Source organism: Sus scrofa, chromosome 1 (assembly GCF_000003025.6).
Source record: "Sus scrofa isolate TJ Tabasco breed Duroc chromosome 1, Sscrofa11.1, whole genome shotgun sequence".
In the NCBI taxonomy this organism is placed as follows: Eukaryota; Metazoa; Chordata; class Mammalia; order Artiodactyla; family Suidae; genus Sus; species Sus scrofa.
In genome coordinates, this window is record NC_010443.5 from 104,138,113 (window position 1) to 104,156,965 (window position 18,853).

An 18,853-nucleotide genomic window follows, 5' to 3' on the forward strand; every position below is an offset into this window, starting at 1 on the left:
AGCCCTTTGATTACCATTTTATTACAAATAGTGCCACAAATAGTATGCACTCTAAAAGACCACTGCTTTTCTAGATTTTCCTCTGCAGGAATAGCAGAGTGGATTTGTGCTTGTAATCCTTATATAAAACATTTAGGAAAGATCCTAGAGTTAAGGCGGGAAGTCTTGTTCTTCAAGAGTTGAAATAATATGAGGTGAGAAAAGCAGTTCACTTAATGTGTTGTCAGTGGATGCTCTATACCCCTCCCCTTTTTTTTTTAATATTTGCTGTAGACTGTTTTGAGAACTAGATCTCCAACAGGGAGATCTCTTGCTGGGAGAATCTGCAAAACAGGTATGCAGAGAGAGAGAGCCTGAGTTTGCTTTTGTGTTTACGAAATACTTCTAATTTATTTTTCAGAACTTTCGCCCTTGGGAAAATTGAATAATCCCTGAAGATTGAGAACAAAGCCAAAATTTAGGGAGATCAGAAATTGTGCTTATTTGAGCATGTTGGGACTATAAGCTAAACTGTACAAGTGTTTAATCACTAGTGCTTAGTCTAATGCCTAGTTCATAGTGCATGGTTAAGAAATGTTTACTAAATGTGTTACCTTAGAGCTGATTCATTCTGTCAATGTCTCACCATTTGGAACCCTGAGATATCAGGCCTTGGCTTGTTAACACATTGAAACCGCTTTAACCAAAATGCCCTTTGGAACAGTGAGGTCTGCCAATTCCTCCTGGCCTGTGACTCAAGTATAAGTAATCACTTTTCGTCACCAATCTGTTACCTGACTTCCATCCCCATCTTCTTTGCTTCCTCTCTCCTAGGTCACTCTTCAATCCTTTCCATTTTTCCTCGTCTTCCCCATGTGACCTGTGGAATTCCTATTACAGTGTGAACTCCCTTATCTTCTGAGTCTTTCAACAATGATTCCACCATCTTTTTGCCTTCATGAATGCTGTCTTTTTCCATAGGATTATGTTTTCCTTTGTATTCTTTATTGATTATTATTGCTTGGTGTCATTTACCGCATGTTTTGGGCAGATTGGGGTGGCAGTTGGGGCTAAGGGGAAAGCAGACATTCTAGTTTCCCACCATTGCTGGCAAATCATTACTTTTCTCATTAAAAACACAATTATTTGAGACTTTTTCTACTTGGCTATTCCACTTTCTACCCTCCCCTGTTATAGCTATCCTTCAGCTCCTGGGCACTCTCATTTGACCCCAATTAGTCTTTTTTCATACTCAATTCCTGCCACATCATAATTCTTTGGCAAATACCAATGACCATCACTTTATGCAGTTAGCAGTCATTTAGACTTCAATAACCCATGACCATGTCCTTGACCCTGTCATCTACAGAACAGCTCCCCCCTGAAAGGTTAACCTCCAATTTATATCTGACCACAAACACCTCTTTTTTCCAGATATTCCATTTCCTGATTTCCATTATGCTGTTCTTGGAATTCTTTGGAACCACTGACAACCTTGTTTTCCCCAATAACTCACTGCCCTTCAGGCATCATTTCCTTGCCTGTCAATGCTAAGCCAGGACCATCACTTTAAGCATAAGTGTATCACCATCACTCTCCTAGTGAAAACGCAATTCAGGTTAGGTCAATAATTCATCTTCTGTATACCTCCCCCGCAGTGAGTGTTCCCAAGGGCACCTAACCATGCATGTTAGGGTTAATTCAAGTTCAAGAGCTCTGGCCCCAGCCAAATCCACATAAGTGCATGCTGAGTTGTATTTGGGATATATAAGTCAAGATATCTAGTAGGCGCCAGATGTACGGACCCTAGAAAAAGGTCTGAGCAGGAGGTAATGGTTGGGATTATATTCTCCATTAGATTGACTCCTTCACTACTTTCTTCTCCTTAGTGAACATTGCCACCTCCACTAAGTCACAAGCCAAACACTGGAAGTCATCCTTCATTTTCTCCTCTCCTTTAATCCTGATACTAATTGGTTAAATAATTCTGTTCAATTCTACCTGTTTACTGTTTCTTCAATCAATTCCATCTTTTTTAATTCTACAGGTAATATTTAATTTCACTTGTCACCTATATTACTGTCACACTTCCTAACTTTCCAGCCCTCTTGTCACACACACTCTTCCCTATTTACGACTTCCAGAAATTTTTTTTTATTGAAGAACGTGTTTGAACTTTTTTCTTCCCTAATTGAAAAATCCATATTAGGTTTCCATTTCCTTCCCATAGACTTCAAGGCCCAGCATGGTCACAAATTTCCACATGTCTCCAACCTCACCACTTTTCCCTTTTCTTTTGCCATATACCCTGATGCTGAGTCCCACTGGCCTGCAACAATTCCCCAGATGTCACATGCCTTCTCCTTCCTCCCCTTCACAGCCCATGAGCTCCTTCTTCCTAGACTCTTCCCTGCCCTCTTCTTTTCAATAATGCCTGACTGCCTTGCCTTTATGTTCAACTCAACAGAACATCACACCACACAATCATGTCAACATCTATCTGATGTTTCCACTTGTAGAAAGTCTTTTATTTACAACCAAAATGAGAACAATTTCCCTATTTTTAATTTGATATATTGGCTTTTTAACAATTTTTCTCTTTAGCAATACTAATGGTCCATATCAAGAAATTTAATAGGACTATTACATTTTGGAAGAAAAATCCCATTAATCCAATAACCTTTCATTATTGCACAGTGTGCTGATCTAACTAAAGCAAAGTGAGTTTATTTCCATCAAGGATATCATGAGGTTAGAAGGAGAGAAATTCAGGCATGCAAATAAAAATAATGGAATCAATTTTTGGTAAAAGCTTTAGTCTACGAATTAAAAAAAAAAAAAAAGTGCCAGAAGGCCAGAGGAAGGAATGCATTATTCTCATCCCAGATGATCCTCCCATACTCTCTCTCTCTCTCTCTTTTTTTTTTTTTTGCCATTTCTTGGGCCACTCCCGTGGCAAAAGGAGGTTCCTAGGCTAGGGGTCAAATCAGAGTTGTAGCCACTGGCCTATGCCACAGCCACAGCAACGTGGGATCCGAGCCACCTCTGTGACCTACACCATAGCTCACGGCAACACCGGATCCTTAACCCATTGAGAGAGGCCAGGGGTCGAACCGGAAACCTCACAGTTCCTTGTTGGATTCATTAACCACTGTGCCACAATGGGTACTCCCATCCTCCCATGCTTTCTCTCTGAGGTCATCTCCTCACTTTAGTGGCTGTGGATACTGCATGTTTCATGCAAAAAACTTTGAGCAAGTGAGGTTGATCCCATCCTATCAGGTCTGTGCCAATCCACAAACTCTACCACTGGTCCCCATCCCATCTGGCCCCACCATCCCTGAAAGAGCAACCACACCTCCCAAATCTCCTACAGCAACGGACACACAGACTGGCCATATGGACACTCTCCAGCCAACTCTAGGCTAGGAAAATAGCCACCACGATTTTGACCACATCAAAATGGAAACAAGGGGCACTTGTCTCTGTCTCCAATAAATCATCTGCCACTTTAATTTCACCTGTGACTGCTAATGGAGGCACCCACTAAAGCAGATGATTTTATAACTATTGCCACAGCCAAAACAACACTCATATAAATGTCTGTCACCTGGTAAATGCTACCATAATGTGTGGACCTATGACAGTCACTAATACAACTGTCTGGAACAATTACAACTCCGATTTCTTTATTTAATACATGGTCATTGATTACTTGTTATGTGATAGACACTTTCTAGACCCATCTCCATACCCATGAGCATATGCTCTAGTATGGAATACTGAAAATTAAAAAAAAAAAAAAGAAACATACAGATTTTCAGCTGAGAATAAGTGTAATAAAGAAGTTTTTTAGAAACAAAATAAATAAAATGAGGGGGTTTCAGCGGCCAGGGTGCTCATTTATATAAATTTTTCAAGAAACTCAGAGACTAAAGGGGTCAACTATATAGGTGACTGGTGTTCCATCCAGAAGCATCAGCAAGTACAAAGGCCAGCATGACCACCACAAAGTGAGTGAGAAAGATGGTAGGAAATGCAGTCAGAGAAGGAAGGAGTGGGAGGCAGATTTTATAGGGCTTTTCCTACCATTATAAGGATTACCTTCTACTCTAAGTGAAATGAGAATCTATTGGAGGGTTTTAGCAGAGCACTGAAATGAAAATAATTATTTTGGCTGCCATGTATTGAATGGTTTATAAAGGGGCAAGAGCAGAAGAAAGACTAGTTTGGAGAGAGTTAAAATAACCCAGGTGAGAAATAAGTATGGCTTGGACCAGGATGGTAGCAGTGGAGGTATTGAGAAGTGCTAGGATTTAAAGTCTATTCTGATGAAACAGCCATCAGAATGAAGAGTCTGATTTCTTCTATGATGTTTCACTGCTGATAATTTCAAGCCCTACAACTCCCGGTCTCCTTTCTGTTCCACATCTGGGCAAGCTGATATGAAAGGTGTTCTCTTCTTTGGCCCTGGTGGGAAGTTAAAAACATTCAAGTCACGGCCAGCATACAAAAGCCCTCAACCCAGCTCCACTTCCTAATCATCCCTTATCTCTCTCTCTCTCAATCTCTCCCTCTCTCTTTCTCTCTCTCTCACCCCCCCCCCAAACATATCTGTTTTCCTTGCTCTCTCAGGCCATTGCCCGACCTGCTTGCAACTCTGTGTGCTCTCCCCAGAAAGCCTCGTGTGTGAGTAATTAATCTCTTTGTATCCTCATAATGTTTGTGTGGCATCATCAGTCCCAAAATCCAAATCAAATTTTGGGTAGGGAGATCCATCCCACCCAGGCAGGACATCTACAACAGAAACAAAGAAGTTTTGTGAAATTGGCAGGGGAGTGAGGGGAGGAACAAAGAACTCATTTTTGGACAGAAGCATTTGAATTGCTTGTTAGATATCAGAGTGAAAATGTTGGGTAGGCAGTTGTATGTGTCTGGAGTGTAGAAGATAATTCCAGGCTGTAGGTAGAAATTTTGGAGTCATCAGCTTGCAGATAGCACTTAGAACTGTAGACTGAATGAACTTACCCAGGACATTAGAGTAAAGATGGGTCCAGGAACTGAGCCCAGGATTCCAATAATTAGAGGTTGGCAAGATGAGAAGGAACAAGCAAAGCTTTCAGAGAAAGAGTTGCTGTCTTGTGACATAAAAGGAGAAATAAGAGTGGTGCCCTCGAAGCCGAGTGAATACATTTTATGGAGAAGAGGAAGAGTCAGTGGGGTTCCCACTGTTGCTGGGTGAATGTACGTTCTTTCCAGACAAATTTATTTTGTAAGGAAATAAAGAGTCCCAGCAATAGGGGAAAAAAGTCTGACCATAAATTTAGGGCAACTAACCACAACATTCTGTAGGCTTTTGCCCATGTCACATGACTGTTTTCCATGTCCTTGTGCTATCCACACATATTGCTTGATATCCAACTAAGTGCTAGCGCTCTAAATGTCTCATCTTTTTGTTTGTTTATTCATTGTTTGTTTTTAGTAATAAAAAAAACCTCTGTCAGTATCACCAGCTTGGCTTACCAGCATTATCTGAAAATATTTGTTGGACTGCTTATGCAAATGCTCACTGGGCCGCCCAGGCACCTGAGACCAGGCACCAGCAGCTCTCTATGGACTGTCCCAGTCTCTCCCCAGGCCTGTCCTGCAGGGCAGGGCACGAGGTGTACAGCTGTGGCTGTGAAGTCCCTGACTGGTGGGTGATGGCGGAAGATGCGGCTCATTTCTCTGACTTGTTCGTCGGCTGGGTGGGAGGAGCTCCAGCTTCCTTGGGTAGCTGGGTCAGGAGAACCTCTGCTAGCAGCGGTGAGCCATAGCTGTCTCCATCCACACTCTGCCTATGGCTGTCTAGATTTCCATCTCTGACAGGAGAGACCCCCATATCTGCCTGTTCCCAAGCTCCTGAGTACCAGGCTGCTTCTCTCTTCATTTCCCCTTCTTTTTAATCTTATGCTTCAGAGAGGCTTCCCCAGGGTTTTGGTGAGGCAGACCCCTCTGATACACACCACAAAACCCCGGGAAAAAGCTCATGGTGGATGAGGACTGGAGAAGAGACCCGTCGGGGGAGACTCTTCCTCTTCCCATTTCCATGCGACTCGGTTCTCAGCAAGGCCCCAGGACCGCAAGGCCCTAGGATCCCAAGCCCAGGAGAGAAAAGTGAAGTCGAATGATTGACTCTTTCTACCCACGTTGCAATCTTTACCTCTTAGAGCACAAATGACCGCTAAGTCTGATCCTTTCCAGGCGCTGTCAGCATTGCTCTTTCCCATCTATATTGTGAACTCCGACGGTTCTGAAGGCTACGTTCATTCACTCTTCCATTCATTCCTCTGTTCAAGGAAACTTTATGGAGGAGAGCTCCTTCTGTGTGCCAGACCTCATTTAAGTGTAAGGCGTACAGTAGCAATGGAGGGACAAAGTCTGGACTTATGGGTATTACGTGTTAGTGGTAGAAAATGCAAGTATTTATCTCCATTCCGTAAGGAGGCACTCTGATGAAGGGGAAAAGCATGGGTTAGAGCCACTTTGCCTGTGGGTGGTAATCTGACCTCTGCCAGCACTAGATCTGCTATCTGGAGCCTGTTATTAACCTTCTCTGTAAAATGGTGGGAATCATTGTATCTCATTTAGCTGTTGTAAGGAAGGAAGAGCTTAGAATCCTGGTATGAGTTCTATAGACACAGAATACACAGGGTACGTCTTGGTGTATTCAGTGCCCAGATACAAGCTCTGTGTGCCTGGAGCTATTTAGTCAAAGGAGATGAATTTGGAAAGGAGGCAGCAGCCACATTATACTGACACTTTATAGATTCCATTCTCAGTGAAATGTAGTCATGGAAAAGTTTTAAAAAGTTTTTGTTTTTTCTTTAAAATGATGGTAATAGCTTGGAAAGACATTGTTACTGCAGTAGCCTGGATTGCTGCTGTGGCGTGGGTTTGATCCCTGGCTGGGGAAATTCTGCAGGCCACGGGTTAGGCCAAAAAAGAAAAACAAAAAAACAGGGGGCACTGTGTTATAAGCATTGAAGGACCAGTGAGCAAAGATGTGTGTATCTAGCAATTGATGAGGTCTACCTTAAATGGTATTTTTCTGTCCTAAAAAGGAGTTTTTCTAGTTCACCAGATTAATCAGCAAGCATCAATTGAATGCTAATATTGTCAGGGCAGCATGCTAAGCATTATTATTATTATTATTATTATTATTTTTGTCTTTTCTAGGGCCACACCCACATCATATGGAGGTTCCCAAGCTAGGGGTCTAATCAGAGCTGTAGTTGCAGGCCTACGCCCGAGCCACAGCAACGTGGGATCCAGGCCACGTCTGCGACCTACACCACAGCTCATGGCAACTCCAGATCCTTAACCCTCTCAGCTAGGCCAGGGATCGAACCCGAAACCTCATGGTTCCTAGTCGGATGCATTGACCACTGAGCTGGGACAGGAACTCCAGCTAAGCATTATTTTTAATAGGAAATATTTCACGTATTATTCATTCATTATACAAATACTTATGAGATATTTTCTATGTGCCCAGCATTGTGTCAAGTGCTGAGAATTCAAAGGAAAATGCAATAGGATAAACTATTTTATTGATGTGTGAAAAAGGCTATGGTAGAAGTAAGCACAGGCAGATGTGGAAACACGCAGAAGGGCAGCAGCAAACATAGTAGTGGGTGATCGTATTTAGTTTTTGTTGTTGTTGATAACCAGGCTTGCATTTGACTAAGCCAAGCATAGAAATAAATTCTCTTTGATCTCAATAACACTAATAAGGTTCTTTTTTTTTTTTTTTTTTTGTCTTTTTGCCTTTCCTAGTGCTGCCCGCTCCCGCGGCATATGGAGGTTCCCAGGCTAGGGGTCGAATCGGAGCTGCAGCCGCTGGCTTACATCAGAGCCACAGCAACACAAGACCCGAGCCGTGTCTGCAACCTATACCATGGCTCACAGCAACGCTGGATCCTTAACCCACTGAGCAAGTCCATAGATCGAACCCGCAACCTCATGGTTCCTAGTCAGATTTGTTAACCACTGCGCCACGATGGGAACTCCAAACATTAATAAGGTTCTTTTCCCTCATCAGGTAGTGAAATTTTAGTGCCCCTTGTAGGAAGCTGAGGAATGACTCCCTTCAAAATGTCCACACCCTCATCCCTGGAATCTGTGAATGTTACATAATATGGGAAAAGAGACTTGGCAGTTATGATTAAATGAAGGATTTTGGGATGGGAAGATTATCTTAAATTGGTACCCAATGTAATCACAAGGGTCCTTGTAAGAGGGATATAGGAGAATGATAGTTACTGGTAAGAGATATGATGATGAAAGCCAAGGGCAAGGGGGAAGAGGCCACAAGCCCAGGAATGCAGGTGACCTCCAGAAGATGAAGGAGACCAGGAAATGGATTCTCACCAAGCCTATCCATCAATGCATTCCCAGTCAGTAAAATTCCTTGTTTAGGGAATCTCATAGTCCACAAGTCTCCACATTTTATTTCTATAGACCATCACTGTCATTCTTTAGGAGTGAGAAGCTCTCAGTCTCTGGCTCAGTTGATGGCTCTTATGAAGGAATTTCAATCTGAGACATAACTGCAGGGATTGGTAAATTTTTGTGAATCATCAAATCATCAGCTTATTCTGAATGTTGTAATTCATAGAGTGACTTATGACACTTCCCAATGTCTCTCAGGAATTGGAGCCACCCTAGTCTGGGGCACTTCCCAGGTCTTCTAGCCATTGAATGCACCCTGCTTCATGTTGTAAGAAAGTATAAGTGGCCAATAAACATCTTGTTCAAGACATTCATCCCCATTTATTACCGGGAATATGCAAATTAAAGCCACACTGAGATAGTTTATACCCAATAGATTGGAAAATATTTTTTAAAAGTTTACAGTCTTAAACATTGACAGTGATTTAGAGCAATGGACATTCTCAGACACTTCTTGTAGGCATGCAGAATAATACAAACACTTAAGAAAATATCTTGGCATTTTCTAGTAAATTTGAAGTGAGTATACCCCTGTAACACATCAACTCCTCTTCTAGGCATGTGTACACACACACACACACACACACACACATACACACACACACACACACGCATATTTAGAGAAGTACCAGAAAACATGGATGATGTTCATAACAACAGTATTTATCTTAACAAAAATAGAAATAATAAATAAACAATTTCAAGTCAAGAAATATACAGTTTAATATAAGTTTACCACTTATGTTTCAGATGAGGAGTCTAACTTCAATGAAAAACAGGTGAATGACAAATAGAGTCTGTGCCAGTTCTGAAGTTTGGGAACATTAGCTGGGAAGTATAATGGGGCTTCAGTTGTATTAGTGGTTTCTCTTTATTATGATGGGCAGTATATACACAGATAGGTGTCTGTGTTACCATTCTAGATTTCATATTATTGGATTTTGTGTGTGTGGATCTCTGAACAAAATCTCATAGCATTAGTAAGTATAATTGTCTTTCTACTTCTCCCAACTCCTGCCACTCTGTCAAATTGGGCTGTTTGACTCATTCTGGGAATGGGTGGTTTTAGGAATAGTTGTAGCTGTGGGAACAATGGTCACAAACTTTATGCTGATCAACCCAAGACGGGGATGGGGAAATATATTAAAGGTAGAGCCACAAGAAGATGCAGGATTGGATGTTCCTATCAAAAGAGCCAAAGTGAAACCTGAAAACCTTCATCATAATGGAAATTTTTATAGGGTAGATAGAATGCTTAGACCAGAAAAGTAATACCCAATACTCAACACGTTTCCTCAAGTCTGTAGAGTATCACGTATTCACACACAAGAGTAATTGCTCCTTAGTAATTGCCATAAACTATATTTTTATGGAAGTTTGTAATCTTGAACCAGTAATTTATCAGTTAGTCATCCAGTATTGATTAAATTCTGGTAAATTGTGCAGTTGGGTAATGACCACTCAGGAAATTGATTTAAAAAAATAGGCCTGGCCTCCCCTTCAAAATACTGACATTGTAGTGTTGTGCTCAGTCATATAGAAGAGCTACCCTGGTCCTGTACCATCTGCATGGAGAGAATTAAAACTTTCAGGATAAAAATGCAGAAATACAGAAGATAATTAAAGGGTGGAAACATTTTCGAAAAAAGTGTCATATGTCAAATTTCCATTTTGGTTGATGAGAACTAGGGGCATGATGGTGCAGGACAGCAGTCACTGGATGTCACCTAGATGTGTAACCAGTTATTAACAAAAGTCATAAGATGTCACATATGTAGACCAATTTCCTAATTCTCAAATAACACATAGAAGTTTTGATGTTCATTTCATATTTATGCCTTGAATGTGGTAGCCAGAATGCCTACAATATTTTTTTAAGTTTTTGAAATATAGTTGATTTACAAGGTTATGAAAATTTCTTCTGTACAACAAAGTGATTCGATTATACATGTACACACATCCGTTATCTTTCAGATTCTTTTCCCACATAGATTATCACAGAATATTGGGTAGAGCTCTCTGTGCTATACAGCAGGTCCCTGTTGACCAATTATTCCAGGGTGCATATGCCAATCCCAAACCCCAAGTCCATCCCTCCTCCCCCCACCTGTCCCCTTTGGTAACTGTAAGTTTGTTTTCAAAGTCTGCAAGTCTTTTTCTGATCTGTAAATAAGTTCATTTGTATCCCTTTTTTATTCCACATATAAGTGATGTTATATGATGTTTGTCTTTCACTATTTGACTAACTTCACTTAGCATGATAATTTCTAGGTCCATCCATGTTGCTTCAATTGACATTAATTCATTCTTTTTTATGGCTGAGTAATATTCATATATATCACATTTTTATTCATTCCTCTGTTGATGGACTTTTAGGCTGTTTCCATGCCTTGGTTATTATAAATAGTACTAGCAGTGAATATTGGGATGCATATGTCTTTACAAATTAAGGTTTTCTCTGGGTAGATGCCCAGGAGTGGGGCTGCTGGATCATATGGTAATTCTATTTTTAGTTTTTTGAGGAAATCCCCACACTATTTTCCATAGTGATTGTACCAATTTATATTCCCAACAGTGTAAGAGGGTTCCCTTTTCTCCACATCCTCTCCAGCATTTATTTTTCGTTGACTTGCTAATGATGGCCATTCTGGCTGGTGTAGGTGGTACCTTATAATAGTTTTGATTTGCACTTCTCTAATACTTAGTGATGTTGAGCATCTTTTCATGGGTATTTGGTCATCTGAATGTCTTCTTTACAGAAATGTCTACTGAGAACTTCTACCCATTTTTTTTTTTTGGTTGTTTGGGTTTTTGTTATTTTGATATTGAGCTATATGTGTTGTTCATGTATTTTGAAGATTAATACACCTTGTCTGTCACTTCATTTACAGATATTTTCTCCCATTCTGTGGGTTGTATTTTCATTTTGTTTGTGGTTTCCTTTGCTGTGCAGAAACTTTTAAGTTTAATTAGGTCACATTTGCTCATTTTTGTTTTTATTTTCATTACTCTAGGAGGTGGATCCGAAGAGATATTGCTGCAGTTTATGTCAGAGAGTGTTCTGCCTATGTTTTCCTCTAAGAGTTTATAGTATCTGGTCTCATATTTAGGTCTTTAATCCATTTTGAGTTTATTTTTGTGTATGGTGTTAGAGAGTATTCTAATTTCTTTCTTTTCATGTAGGTGTCCAGTTTTCCCAGCACGACTTATTGAAGGGACTACCTTTTCTCCATTGTATTTTCTTGCCTCCTTTGTTGTAGATTAGTTGACTATAGGTGTAAGGGTTTATTTCCGGCCTTTTTATCTTGTTTCATTGATCTATATTTCTGCTTTTGTGCAAGTACCATACTGTTTTCATGACTGTAGCTTTGTTAGTATATTCTGAAGTCAGGGAGCCTACTTCTTCCATCTCAGTTTTTCTTTCTCAGGATTCCTTTAAGTATTTGGGGTATTTTTTGTTTTCATACAAATTTAAAAATTTTTTGATGTAGTTCTGTGAAAAAATGTCCTTGGTAATTTAATAAGGATTTCATTGAATCTGCAGATTGCCTTGGGTAGTATAGTCATTTTGACAATACTAATTCTTCCAATCAAAGAGGATGGTGTACCTTTCCATCTGTTGTGTCATCTTTTATTTCTTTCATCAGTGTCTTATAGTTTTCAGAGTACAGGTCTTTTGTCATTTTAGTTGGGTTTATTACTAGTATTTTATTCTTTTTGATGTGATGGGATTGTTTCCCTAATTTCTCTTTCTGAACTTTCATTATTTGTATATAGAAATGCAATTGATTTCTGTGTATTAATTTTGTGTCCTTCAACTTTACTAAAATCCTTGATGAGCTCTTACAGTTTTCTGGTAGCATCCTTAGGATTTTCTATGTATAGTAGCATGTAATCTTCAAGGAGTAATTTTTTACTTCTTCCTTTCCAATTTTGATTCCTTTTATTTCTTTTTCTTCTCTGATTGCTGTGGCTAGGACTTCCAAAGCTATATTTAATAAAAGCAGTTAGAGTGGACATCCTTGTCTGGTTCCTGATCTTAGCAGGATTTCTTTCAGCTTCTCACTGTTGGGAATAATGTTAGCTATGTGTTTGTCATATACAGACTTTATCATGTTGTTGTAGCTTCCCTCTATGCCCACTTTCTTGAGGGTTTTTATCAGAATTGTGTGTTGAATTTTGTTGAAAGTTTTTTCTGCATCTATTGAGAGTATCATATGGTTTTTATTCTTCAGTTTGTTAATGTGGTCTATCACTTATTGATTTGTGGATATTGAAAAATCTTTGCAAACCTGGGTTAAATCCCATCTGATCATGGTGTATGATCCTTTAATGTACTGCTGGATTCAGTTTGATAGTGCTTTGTTGAGGATTTTTGCATCTATGTTCATCAGTGATACTTGCCTGTAATTTTCTTTTTTTGTGGTATATTTCTCTGATTTTGGTCAGGGTGATGTGCCCACAAACAATCTTTAATTGTCCTCACCTCTTTATTAGATAACTACATTTGTTTGTAATTAGGTTAAATTGTTTATAAAACTTGACTAAAGTCATCTACAATGGAAAAGTGCATATATCAACATGGGTAGGAAAAAAAGTGAAAATTTATGCAAAAACTGTTCTTGGAAAATTAGTTAATAATTGGGGAAAAACAGGAATTGATTTTAAGTGTACTCAAGAGTTAATTGTTAAAAATGAAAATGTAAAAATCAGAGATAATTAGTTTAATCTTCTAAGTTTTAAAAACTTCTGAAAGTCATAAAATCATTTTAAAAAACAGGGAAAAAACTCCCGGAAATATATTTACAACATAGAGGGTAAAAAAGTCATTGGTATCTTGGTACTTAAAATGTTCACTAGAAAGAAAAAACTATAATATTTAAACTTCCAAACATATAAATATGAAGAAAACATAATTTTAATATGAATAAATGCATGTATGTTATTTTTTAAATATGACTATTGAATAATACATAAATGATTATTACAAAACAAAGGTAGTGAATACATACACATGCACACATATTTTTTCCTGATTTTATAACAAAGATTGAGGAAATGGTGAAAAAAGTTCAAAGCAAGGAGAACACAGTGAGTAGGGTGATCTTGTTACTTTGCTAGTGACAGTGTAATTTGGCACAATTTTTATCATCAATTTGGCAACTTTTTTATCAAGAGTTTATGATCTACTTAATTCCACTAAGAAAGTAATCCCAGATCTGTAAAAAGAGATGTTAAAAAATGACTATTATATTGAATGTTATGCCTGCAAAATAGAAACAATCAAAGCACATAAGGATGGGAGCAGAGTTAAGTAAACTATCTTGCTTTTTATGTAACAGACTATTATATAACCAATGAGACATGTTAAAAAGGAACAAAAAATAAATATCCTTAGATGTGCATTTAAAAAAGTCCAGGGGGCAGGGAAGAGGGGGAGACTAAAATAGTTTCAACAGTGGGTAGGTGATTATTTTAAGTTTTCTGAAATATCTTCAAAATAGGCTTATATTACTTTCTAATTGTAAAAAGGTGTATGAAGTCAGATATTTCATAACCTAATGAAAATAATAATAAGAGAAACAGAGACAACAAATTGGGGACAGTGAATAATAGAAACTAAAGTTAATGGGAATTAAAGTGTAATAATGAAGCATTGTGTTTGGAGGCCTCTTTTATTTTTAATTTTCAAATAGTGGTCATAGAATATTGTTTTAAAACTGAGGTACAAGAGAAATCCAAAAGATCACAAGTGAATCCAGTCACATATGGTACCTGATGTCTAATTTATATCAGAGTATCTGGCTACTGAGTGTCTATTAGATTTGTGTCTGAAGAATCAATTTTCTGATTCTATATGAGTTTTGACTTGGATTAGGGATTTAATTTCTGCTCTGCAGCAACTATTGGTTTTGCAACCTAAAGAACATTTCTTAAACTCTTTGATCCTTAGTTTCCTCATCTCTAATATGAATACAATACTTTTTCATAGAGGATTTTTGAAGATTAAAGTGGTTTATGTAGCTGTCATAGTCCTTGACAAAGAAGTCTTTGTTTTTATTGGTATAGGAAAAAAATATTTCCACAAAGAAGCATTGAATTAAATATATGTGTATATATATATATATATATATGTATACACACACACACATATATATACATATTTATAATATTAGTAAGTATGAGTATTCCACTCAATTCCAGAATTGTTAATATTTTAGTATGCATGTGTACTTACATACTTACATAGTATATATAGATATATAAATATATGGTTAATATTTATATTTGCTTATATAATTGCTAATATTTTGATATATATGTATACTTAAATACATATACATAGTATAGACAGCTGAACAATGCCGGTTTGAACTGCATGGGTCCATTTTATGAGATTTTCTTCAGTAAATACTTACTATGGCACCACACCATTCACAGTTGCTTGAATCCACAGATGCGGATCCATGGATTAGGAGAGCTGGTTGTAAAGTTATATGTAGGTTTTTGCCTGCAGGGTGTTGGTGACTCTAACCCCCCTTGTTCAAGAGTCAACTGAATATATATTTTACTATATATTTATATAGTAAAATTCTTCTATTATGTTGGTTTTTCAGTTTTTATATTACTCTACTGGGCTTCTGGATAACCTCAGAATCCTACATTTTCCATGTAGGAGTCCATAAACAAGTTGACACAGCAATGGGAGAGTCACATATTAATCTTCTTTTCTTTTGATTTCTAGATGATATTTAGAGCCAAGAAGAAGCACTAATAGTCTCTATATCCATGTTCTCTGGGCTACATGTTTCATTTCTTTGAACTATTATCAACTGCTTTGAACAGTTGACATTTCTGGGATTCACAAGTGGCTTCATAATTATGGCATATGAATAAACTTACAACAGAACCCAGAAACATAATATCTACGCTTTTTCTAAGGATTCTGAATAATTCTCTCTCCCCCCCCTTTTATTTTTCCTTGTGGGTAAAGCAAAGGAAGCCCAAGAAATGTCACCAGAAATCCAGATGTAGGTTGGCTGTTATGCTGTAATGCTTCATGATCCTGGCTGATGAACCAGCATTTTTCATAGCTGGGGAAAGGGAACAGCCCTAGGATTTTGCCACCTTCCCTCAGGAACAATATTTCAATTTTTGGTGGTCAAGGTGAAGATCAAACTCAAACGGTGGAGCAAAATGGCTTAAAGCATGAGAGCTTGGATCAGTTCATAAATTTTAAGGTTCAGGAGTAAGTTCAAGGATTGACAAGAATAAACATGCTTGCAGAATCAGCATAGGATGCACATGAGTTGCTACAAAGAATGTGGCCCTCCAGTGTCAACCTTGTTTCCTACTGAGAGGCACCAAAGTTCTTTGGTCTCAGTAAGTTTCATGAAGTGAGAAGCCATTAGGCTGGTGTTTAAAGAATAGGCAATGATCATGCAAACATCATACCTAATTACCTTAAAGTAATTGTATTTGGTCAGGCCACAACAATAGTAACTACTTTATTTTGTGTTTTACCTCTTCAATGCTTTTTATTTATTTATTTTTCATTTTTAAAAGTTTTATTAAAGTACAGTTGACCTAGTGTTGCAGTATGTTTTACTTCTTAATGCACCATTAAGCTTTGCAACCAGAGGTGGAAGTGCATCGAGCCTTGAGAAAAGGCAAATGAGCCTTCAAAATTATTTTTCAAATAGATTCTATGAACACAGAGGAAAGAGAGGATGTTGAAAAAAATTCAAAATGATTTGTGTAATATGAATTTTATTAGAGCTCACCAATATAGTTTGGTAAGTCCTTATTTTTAGCTTTTATCATACTTGAGGAATTTTCATGTGTAGTTGATGTTTATTAAATAAACATCCAGGTTATAATAATCAGGTCAAAAGCAGAACACTTCCAGAACACCCAGAGTCCCTTCATGTTGTATTCAGCCCCAATTTTGCTTTTCTCCTTCCCCTTCGAGGTAACCACTATCATGAGCTTTACATGAATTATTTCTTTGCTTTTTAAAAATAGCTGTTTCACCTACCTATATATCTCTAAACAAACTAATTTAGTTTTAATGTTCTGTTATTTTCCCACTACATTATATTTGTAAGATTCATGCATTTGACATGTTTAAGAATAGTTCATGCATTTTCTTTGATGAAAGTATTTCATTGTATACATAAAACACAATTTACCCATTTATCCTGCTGTTGTGTGTTTGGGTCATTCTTTTCTAAAATGACAAATAATATTGCTATGAACATTTGTGTGTGTGTGTGTGTGTGTGTATTTCCCTCAGGAACATACTAGGAGTGGAATTGCTTAATCATAGACATAAATATCTTCAAGTTTACTAAATAATGTCAGATGTTTTCCAAGTCATCTTACCAATTTATACAGCTGCCAGCATCATGTTTATTTAGAACTTCATTAATGATTTAATCAATAATATTTCATAAGTTTTCCATTAAAATTATCACACATCTATTAGTAAGTTTATTTCTAGGTATTTGAAAATTTTCATTCAGTATCTTTGTTTAATTTTCTGAATATTTGTTTCCGATACACAGAAATATGAAATAATTGCTTATACAAATACAAAATGCTCTCAAATAATTTTTATACTCATTTGTATTCACTAATCTTGCTAAATTCTTACTTATTCTAATAGGTTGCTTGTGGGTTCTTTGGATTTCTATGTTTACAATCATTTTATATGCAAAGAACAGCTTTCATCCTTACATCATTGATTTCTTATTTTACTGCCCAGGTTGGGACCTTCACTACAATACTGGGTAGCAGGATCATGGGGGACATTCTTTTCTTGTCACCTTTCCTTCTTTTCTTTTTACACTTCGACCCTTTCGTCTGAGATTCCTTTCCTTCTGCATTTCTACCCTTTTGCATTTATTTCACGGAGTGCCTGTTGGTGATAAACGTACTCAAAAAACTTTTTCTTTTTAATTTTAACAAAGATGATCTTATTTTAGGCTCAGTGGAAATGAATCTGACTAGTATCCATGAGGATGCAGGCTCAATCCCTGGCCTCACTCAGTGGGTTAAAGATCCAGCATTGCCCTGAGCTGTGGTGTAGGTCGCAGATGCTGCTCGGATCTGGTGTTGCTCTGGCATAGGCTGGCAGCTACCTCCAATTCCACCCCTAGCCTGGGAACCTCCATATGCCATGAGTGTGGCCCCTGCCCCCCAAAAAGATCTTATTTTAACTCTTTACTTGATAGATATTTTTGCTGAGCATAGAATTCTAGCTTGCCAGTAATTGTTTTCAGTAGGTTGAAGACCATTTAAACTGTTTTCTGACTTTTGCTTAAGAGAGGTCATCTGTCACCGCAATTTATTGTAGTACCCTACACTTTTTCTTTTTTTTTTAAAAAAAAGGTAGGAAGCCAGGTTCTTGATGCTGACTTTCCCAAGTACTTTGTCTTATTCTTTGCTGTTCTAAGCTATACACCACCACTGAGAAGTTTAGAATTATAATTTGAAGATCCGAGTTCCTCAACAATTACATAATTGTGGGCTCAGATACAGTCAGATCAACATGACTAATGAAACACGATTTGTTTTGGCCATAAGGCAAAAAAGGAAAAAGAAAGAAAAAAAAAAGAGAGAGAGAGAAAAGAAAAAAAGGCAACTAACAGTGATTTAAAGCATGTCATTTATAGTTTACTTAATAAGAAATTTAGAGATTTGAAATTCATACATTACATAACATTTTTTGTGTGTGAATACAGCTATTACAAACAAGAAGACACGTCTGCTCTTGAACAGTGTATGTGTAACTAACTCTATTAATATTTTGGAAATCTGTGTCACTAACTACTGCCTCCCCACCCAAAGTTTGCCTATAGTAAATGCATGACTTAAAAAGCTCTTTAAAGTCATTTTTTCCTCCATTCTATACTGCATGCCACTTTGACAAAGGGTCAGAGTGCATCAGCACTCAGATTGTTGTGAAACACCACCTCACTTTTGCAGGATGTATCATATACACTTTTCCTTGTGAGAAGCGAAAAAGAACTAAGACAGTCTTTCTTTTCTAGTTCCCAATGATCTAAAAAGATTAGGATTCATCAGAAACAGTGACAAAATCATTTTATAGCCTAAAGCAAGATAATGTGCTAAGAAGCAGGCAAGATTTACCATCTCTAATCCTTAATTTACGTACTTAAGGGCTACTAAAGTATACTTATTTCCTATTATCTTTAAATCTAGCTAAAGTTATTTTAATGGTTTTATCCCCTTGTCCATCTCAATAGTGCCACTGTCTTCAATATGGAACTCTTACTCACCATTCACCTACATTGAGCATGATCCAGTAATGTCAATATTGTCTTATTTTGGGGCAGTTTAGAAATGAGTCATCACTATA